The sequence below is a fragment of the Coenobita brevimanus genome, chromosome 2 (assembly GCF_032717465.1).
Source record: "Coenobita brevimanus isolate Jiangsu-jjx chromosome 2, ASM3271746v2, whole genome shotgun sequence".
NCBI classification, from domain to species: Eukaryota; Metazoa; Arthropoda; class Malacostraca; order Decapoda; family Coenobitidae; genus Coenobita; species Coenobita brevimanus.
In genome coordinates this window covers 1,952,501-1,960,000 of record NC_136955.1, presented here as the reverse complement: position 1 = coordinate 1,960,000, position 7,500 = coordinate 1,952,501, and positions in this window count along the sequence as shown.

Here is a 7,500-nt window from a genome sequence, read left to right as displayed (position 1 = left end):
TGTGTGTGTGTGTGTGTGTGTGTGTGTGTGTGTGTGTGTGTGTGAGAGAGAGAGAGAGAGAGAGAGAGAGAGAGAGAGAGAGAGAGAGAGAGAGACGGTTTTACACAGCAGAGGACACACTCATCATAGTAAAAAATAAATGAATAAATAAAATACATCTGAATCCTATATATTTGGACACAAAAGTTAGCATATACGTCTCTTGAGGAAGCAAAATATTCAAACTTGCAGACCTGGCATTCCCGAGGCTGAGGAGGAGTAAACAAAAGCAAATTCAAACGGCATTTAACGTTTTTTGAAGCAGGCAAGGCGGATTTGAATTTAAACTTGCAGACCAACGATTCCTTAGCCCGTGGAGGAAATATTAACGGTAAGAAACGAAAATAAAATGTAAATAAACGTGAATAAATGAAAGTAAATGGAAATAAATGGAAGTAAGCGAAATATTGAGCAAAACACGCTAAGCCAAAGTTGCAGACCTAGCATCCCCGCGTCACGTGAGGAGCAAACGAACAAGCATCACCAGAATGAAAAATAAATGTAAATAAACGTAAATAAATGTCAATAAATGCAGATAAACGAAAATAAATGAGAATAAACGTAGAAAAGTGTAAATAAGCGAAAGTTCACTGGAGCAAGACAGTTCATACCTCAAATCTGCAAACACGAATATAAATAAACATAAATAAACGTAGATAAACGCAAATAAACTTAAATAAATGTAAGGAAACGAAACCAGACGCAAATAAACTTAAAATAAATGTAAAGAAACGAAACTAAATGCAAAAATAAGCGAAACAGTCCACAGGCAAGACAGTTCATACCTTAAACATTCAAACCCAGGAGTCCGTTGCCTGTGGAGGAGATAACAAAAGAGCAGCGTGAGAAAATTTAAAATCGTAACCGTCTGAACCTCGTCGATTTCTTCTCCATATTATTATTATTATTATTATTATTACTATTATTATTATTATTGTTATTATTACTATCATTATTATTATTATTATTACTATTATTATTATTATTACTATTATTATTATTATTATTACTATTATTATTATTATTATTACTATTATTATTATTATTACTATTATTATTATTATTATTATTTCCTCTGCATATTATACATCATTCTCTTTTACGTTATAGAGGGGGGGAGGGGGAGACCAAGGATGAGATGGAGGGATAGGGTGGAAGATATGAAACAGGGAGGGTGAGCTGGGGGAAAGGCAGCCTAATGACAAGAGGATATGGAGGCGATTTATTTAGGCATCTGGCTGTAGATAGATAGACAGATAGATAATTACCAATAGATAGATACATATATATAGACAGACAGATAGATGTCAATACTTTTTTAATCCATAGTTTTCCTAAATAAAAATAAAATGGGTGATAAGGTGCCCTACGAAAAATAAACTGCTATGGAAAAGGTGTTACGTACATTATATAGTTTAATGGATGATAAGGTATCCTACGAAAAATAAATTGCTATGGAAAAGGTGTTACGTACATTATATAGTTTAATGGGTGATAAGGTGCCCTACGAAAAATAAACTGCTATGGAAAAGGTGTTACGTACGTTCTATAGTTTCCATCAGTAACAGATATTAATGAGTAATATGGAGAATGAATCGCCGAGGAAGAGGTGATAAGGACTTCCTATGGCACTGATGCTGTAATGTGGGGAGAGAGAGAGAGAGAGAGAGAGAGAGGTAAACAGATAGACATGGTAGGTAGGTAGGTAGGTAGGTAGAGAGAGAGAGAGAGAGAGAGAGAGGTAAACAGATAGACATGGTAGGTAGGTAGGTAGGTAGATAGAGAGAGAGAGAGAGAGAGAGAGAGGTAAACAGATAGACATGGTAGGTAGGTAGGTAGGTAGGTAGAGAGAGAGAGAGAGAGAGAGAGAGAGAGAGGCATAGGTAGACAGATAAACAGATAGATACAGGGAAGACAAACAGACAGACAGACAGACAAAATACCCAATCCATATATAGTAACAGCCAGACTCAAAAATCAATAAGGGAAAGAAGATTGAAAAAAACAAACAAAAACTTTTCATGTGACGTCATCAACATGGATCCGTACTCTCGTGGGCTGAGGAGGCTCCCTAACACCTTTTCTTAAGCGATTTATTTTGTTTATTATACCTTACTGTCCTCCTGTGTTATGTAAATCCTTCCAACATCGCAATACTCTGCACAAAGTTCCCTAGCACTGTTCCCTATGCGATTTATTACGTTTATTACACCTTACTGTCCTCTGCGTTACATGTACCTGCATAAAAAACGTAGAGAATATTAACCAGCCATAGCCAAAAATAAATCGCTAAGGAAGAGGTGTTCGGGAGGCGAGAATACGGACTTGTGTACTTGTGCAGTAAAACGAAGATTACCATTACAAATATCTTTTTAGAAATGGTAATCGGTGCCAATGGATATAAATGTACACGAACATCTAAACACACGCATACACGAACACTTCTGTACATCAGGTGGAACAGGTAGACCAATCACTAAACCAGCCTCTAGTGCCATCACACACACACACACACACACACACACACACACACACACACACACACACACACACATCCCCAAAATGGACACGCTTTATACACACCTCTACACAACCACTATACACACCTCTACACACCCACTATACACACCTCTACACACCCACTATACACACCTCTACACACCCACTATATACACCTCTACACACCCACTATACACACCTCTACACACCCACTATACACACCTCTACACACCCACTATACACACCTCTACACACCCACAATACACACCTCTACACACCCACTATACACACCTCTACAAACCCACTATACACACCTCTACACACCCACTATCCACACCTCTACACACCCATTATCCACACCTCTACACACCCACTATCCACACCTCCACAAACCCACTATACACACCTCTACACACCCACTATACACACCTCCACAAACCCACTATCCACACCTCTACACACCCACTATCCACACCTCTACACACCCACTATAAACACCTCTACACACCCACTATACACACCTCCACAAACCCACTATCCACACCTCTACACACCCACTATACACACCTCTACAAACCCACTATACACACCTATACACACCCACTATCCATACCTCTACACACCCACTATATACACCTCTACACACCCACTATCCACACCTCTACACACCCATTATCCACACCTCTACACACCCACTATCCACACCTCCACAAACCCACTATACACACCTCTACACACCCACTATACACACCTCTACACACCCACTATACACACCTCTACACACCCACTATACACACCTCTACCCACCCACTATACACACCACTACACACCCACTATACACACCTCTACACACCACTATACACACCTCTACAAACCCACTATACACACCTCTACACACCCACTATACACACCTCTACAAACCCACTATACACACCTCTACACACCCACTATACACACCTCTACACACCCACTATACACCCCTCTACACACCCACTATACACACCTCTACAAACCCACTATACACACCTCTACACACCCACTATACACACCTCTACAAACCCACTATACACACCTCTACACACCCACTATACACACCTCTACACACACCACTATACACACCTCTACACAGCCACTATACACACCTCTACACACCCACTATACACACCTCTACAAACCCACTATCCGTGACAATAATTCTTGTATTCATCTTGTGTTTTTAAAAGTTTGAATGTATTTTAATCTTAAAAAATTTATATGAACGTTTTCGCTTTTCACATAATTCGACGGAGCATTTTTGAATGTATGAATGTGCTTATATTATTTCCACTTGTGTATGACTTAGGATATCGAATTGTTTTAGGATATTATTTAGTTACTACGGTGTTGACATTCTCTATAGACAGATAGATAGATATAGTCAGGAAAATGTATGCAGGGAAATGGCGGGGTGGAAATGGCGGGGTGGAAATGCAGGGAAATGGCAGGGTGGAAATGCAGGGAAATGTCCAGCATCACACAGCAGCAGGGAGATGAACTGAGTCAAGGCGGCGCCAGACACTGTGACGCCAGACGGTCGCCACTCATAGCCCCAGCCCCGCCAAGGCCACCTGATGGGACCTTGCTTGGCTTGATTGCTTGCTTGGATTGCTTGCTTTGATTCACTGCTTGATTGTTTTGACTGCCTGGTTGCTTGGAGTGTTTGTTTTGATTGCTTAGACTACTTGCTTGTCCTGATTCACTGCTTGCTTTGCTTGCTTGTTCGGATTGATTGTATGTTTGTGCCAGACGGTGTGACGCCAGACGGGAGCCATCCAACCCCCCCCCTCTCCCCGGCGAGGTCATGTGCTTGCTTGTGTGCTTGTTTAACTCTGGATTGCTTGCTTGGTTGTCTTTTCTTGCTTGTCTTGATTGCTTGGTTGGACTCCTTGCCTCATTGTTTGGCTGTCTTTGCTTGCTTCGTGTTGATTCTGATCGTTTGACTGTTTCTTTGTTTTATTTGCTTGTTTGTTTTGGTGTTTGTTGCTTGTTTTGAGTGAGTGATTGATTGTTTCGACTGCTTGCTTCATTGCTTGGCTGTTTTTTTGCTTGGTTGTTTGGTTTGTTTAGCTTGTTTGGATTGCTTGCCTGTTTTTCTGCTTGCTTTGCTTTGATTGCTGGCTTGTTTCGCTCATTATTGGATTGTTTTGATTAATTGTTTTGCTGTGTTTTGCTTGTTTTGATTGCTTGTTTCATTGTTTGGTTGTTTTTTGCTTGTTTTGATTGCTTGTGTCATTGTTTGGCTGTTTCTTTTGCTTGTTTTGATTGCTTGTTTCATTGTTTGGCTGTTTTTTGTTTGTTTTGATTGCTTGTTTCATTGTTTGGCTGTTTTTTGTTTGTTTTGATTGCTTGTGTCATTGTTTGGCGTTTTTTGTTTGTTTTGATTGCTTGTTTCATTGTTTGGTTGTTTTTTTGCTTGTTTTGATTGCTTGTTTCATTGTTTGGCTGTTTTTTTGCTTGTTTTGATTGCTTATTTCATTGTTTGGCTGTTTTTTTTGCTTGTTTTGATTGCTTGCTTAATTGTTTTGCTGTTTCTTTGCTTGTTTTTTATTGTTTTTTTGCTTGTTTTGACAGCTTGATTGTTTGTTTGCCTCCTTGCTTGTGTTTTTCTGCTTCCTGGTTTGCTTACTTTGCTTGTTTTCTTTGCGTGTTTTATTTTCCCTTCCTTGTTTTTTTTCTTGCTTGTTTGTGTTGATTGTTTGCTTGTTTGTTTTCTTGCTTGCTTGTTTGTTTTCTTGCTTGCTTGAGTTGCTTGTTTGTTTTCTTGCTTGCTTTGTTTATTTTCTTGTCTTGCTTTGTTTACTTTCTCGTCTTGCTTGGCTCCTTGCTTCATTTTGCTTTCAGTCTGCATTTTTGATTGCTTATACTTTCTTGCTTGTTTTGTTTGCTCGCTCGCTTGTGCAAAGAGAGAGAGAGAGAGAGAGAGAGAGAGAGAGAGAGAGAGAGAGAGTCTTGCTTATAGGCAGGATGTCGAAATCAATTTATCACTAACATATAACACTAGGGTGAAATATACAGACTAAATCACTAAGGAAAAGGTGTTAGGGAGATACCAATTAATTCTGATGACTATACCAGTAACACACAAGAAAAACTGGAGTGAAATATACAAACTAATTCGCTCAGGAAAAGGTGTTAGGGAGTGAACAATTGATATAAATAGCACAGAAAAGGATGTTAAGGTATAATGTAGAGAATGAATCGCTATGGAAAAGGTGTGAACATTGAGGTGGTTTGGCCATGTGGAGAGGATGGAGTGAGAGACTGACGAGGAGTGTATGTGAGTGAGGTGGAGGGGGGGAGAGGGAGGGGGAGGCCAAGGATGAGATGGAGGGATGGTGTGGAGAGGTACGTGAGAGAGAGGTGTGTAAGCTGAGAGTAGGGCAGTGAAATGGCGAGGGACAGGGCGACATGGAGGCGGTTTGTTTGTGACCACCCCTTACGGGATTAAGGCGTCTGGCAATAGATAGATAGATAGATAGGTTTAAATACATTATATCCATTAAATCATGAAAATAATAGGGTGTACTGTAAGGATAAGTCGCTATGGAAAAGGTGTTACGAACTATGAAGGCCACACAGGCTATAACCTAAATCTGTAATAATTAGGATTTATTTACATACATTATATCCGTGAACAACGTCAAGAAATACAGTGTTCTATGCAAAATAAATCGCTATGGAAAAGGTGTTACGCAATATCCAAAGCCACATACAATACAGCCTAATTCATTTTATATTTAGGGTTTATTTAAATATAAAACATCCACTAATGGCGTCAAGATAATGTACTGTGCAAAATAAATCGCTATGGAAAAGGTGTTACGTACTAATTAGGGTTTATTGACGTGTAATGGCTTTAATAACAGCGTCAGGAGAATGTACTTTGCAAAATAAATCGCTATGGAAAAGGTGTTAAGTACGTGGCATGGCTTTAATAACAGCATCAGGAAAATGTACTTTGCAAAATAAATCGCTATGGAAAAGATGTTACGTACAAATTAGGGTTTATTGACGTGTAATGGCTTTAATAACAGCGTAAAAAAAATACTTTGCAAAATAAATCGCTATGGAAAAGGTGTTACGTCACTTCTCTTCACGTAACGACCCTCTACTTAACATGGCAATTCAGTGGTTTATTCTTTATTCTAGGGACCTTATTGGCACAAGTGATGGTATCCGGTGGGGTGGGGTTAGAATCTCTCTCTCTCTCTCTCTCTCTCTCTCTCTCTCACACACACACACACCTGCCATTCCCATTCTATAATAATTCTCTCTCTCTCTCTCACACACACACACACCTGCCATTCCCATTCTATAATAATTCTCTCTCTCTCTCTCTCTCTCTCACACACACACACACACACACACACCTGCCATTCCCATTCTATAATAATTCTCTCTCTCTCTCTCTCTCTCACACACACACACACCTGCCATTCCCATTCTATAATAATTCTCTCTCTCTCTCTCTCTCTCTCACACACACACACACCTGCCATTCCCATTCTATAATAATTCTCTCTCTCTCTCTCACACACACACACACACACCTGCCATTCCCATTCTATAATAATTCTCTCTCTCTCTCTCTCTCACACACACACACACACCTGCCATTCCCATTCTATAATAATTCTCTCTCTCTCTCTCTCTCTCTCTCTCTCTCTCTCTCTCACACACACACACACCTGCCATTCCCATTCTATAATAATTCTCTCTCTCTCTCTCTCTCTCTCTCTCTCTCTCTCTCTCACACACACACACACCTGCCATTCCCATTCTATAATAATTCTCTCTCTCTCTCTCTCTCTCTCTCACACACACACACACACACACCTGCCATTCCCATTCTATAATAATTCTCACTCTCTCTCTCTCTCTCTCTCCCTTTCTCACTGGTGTCCCTTTAATTTTAAGTGAAGG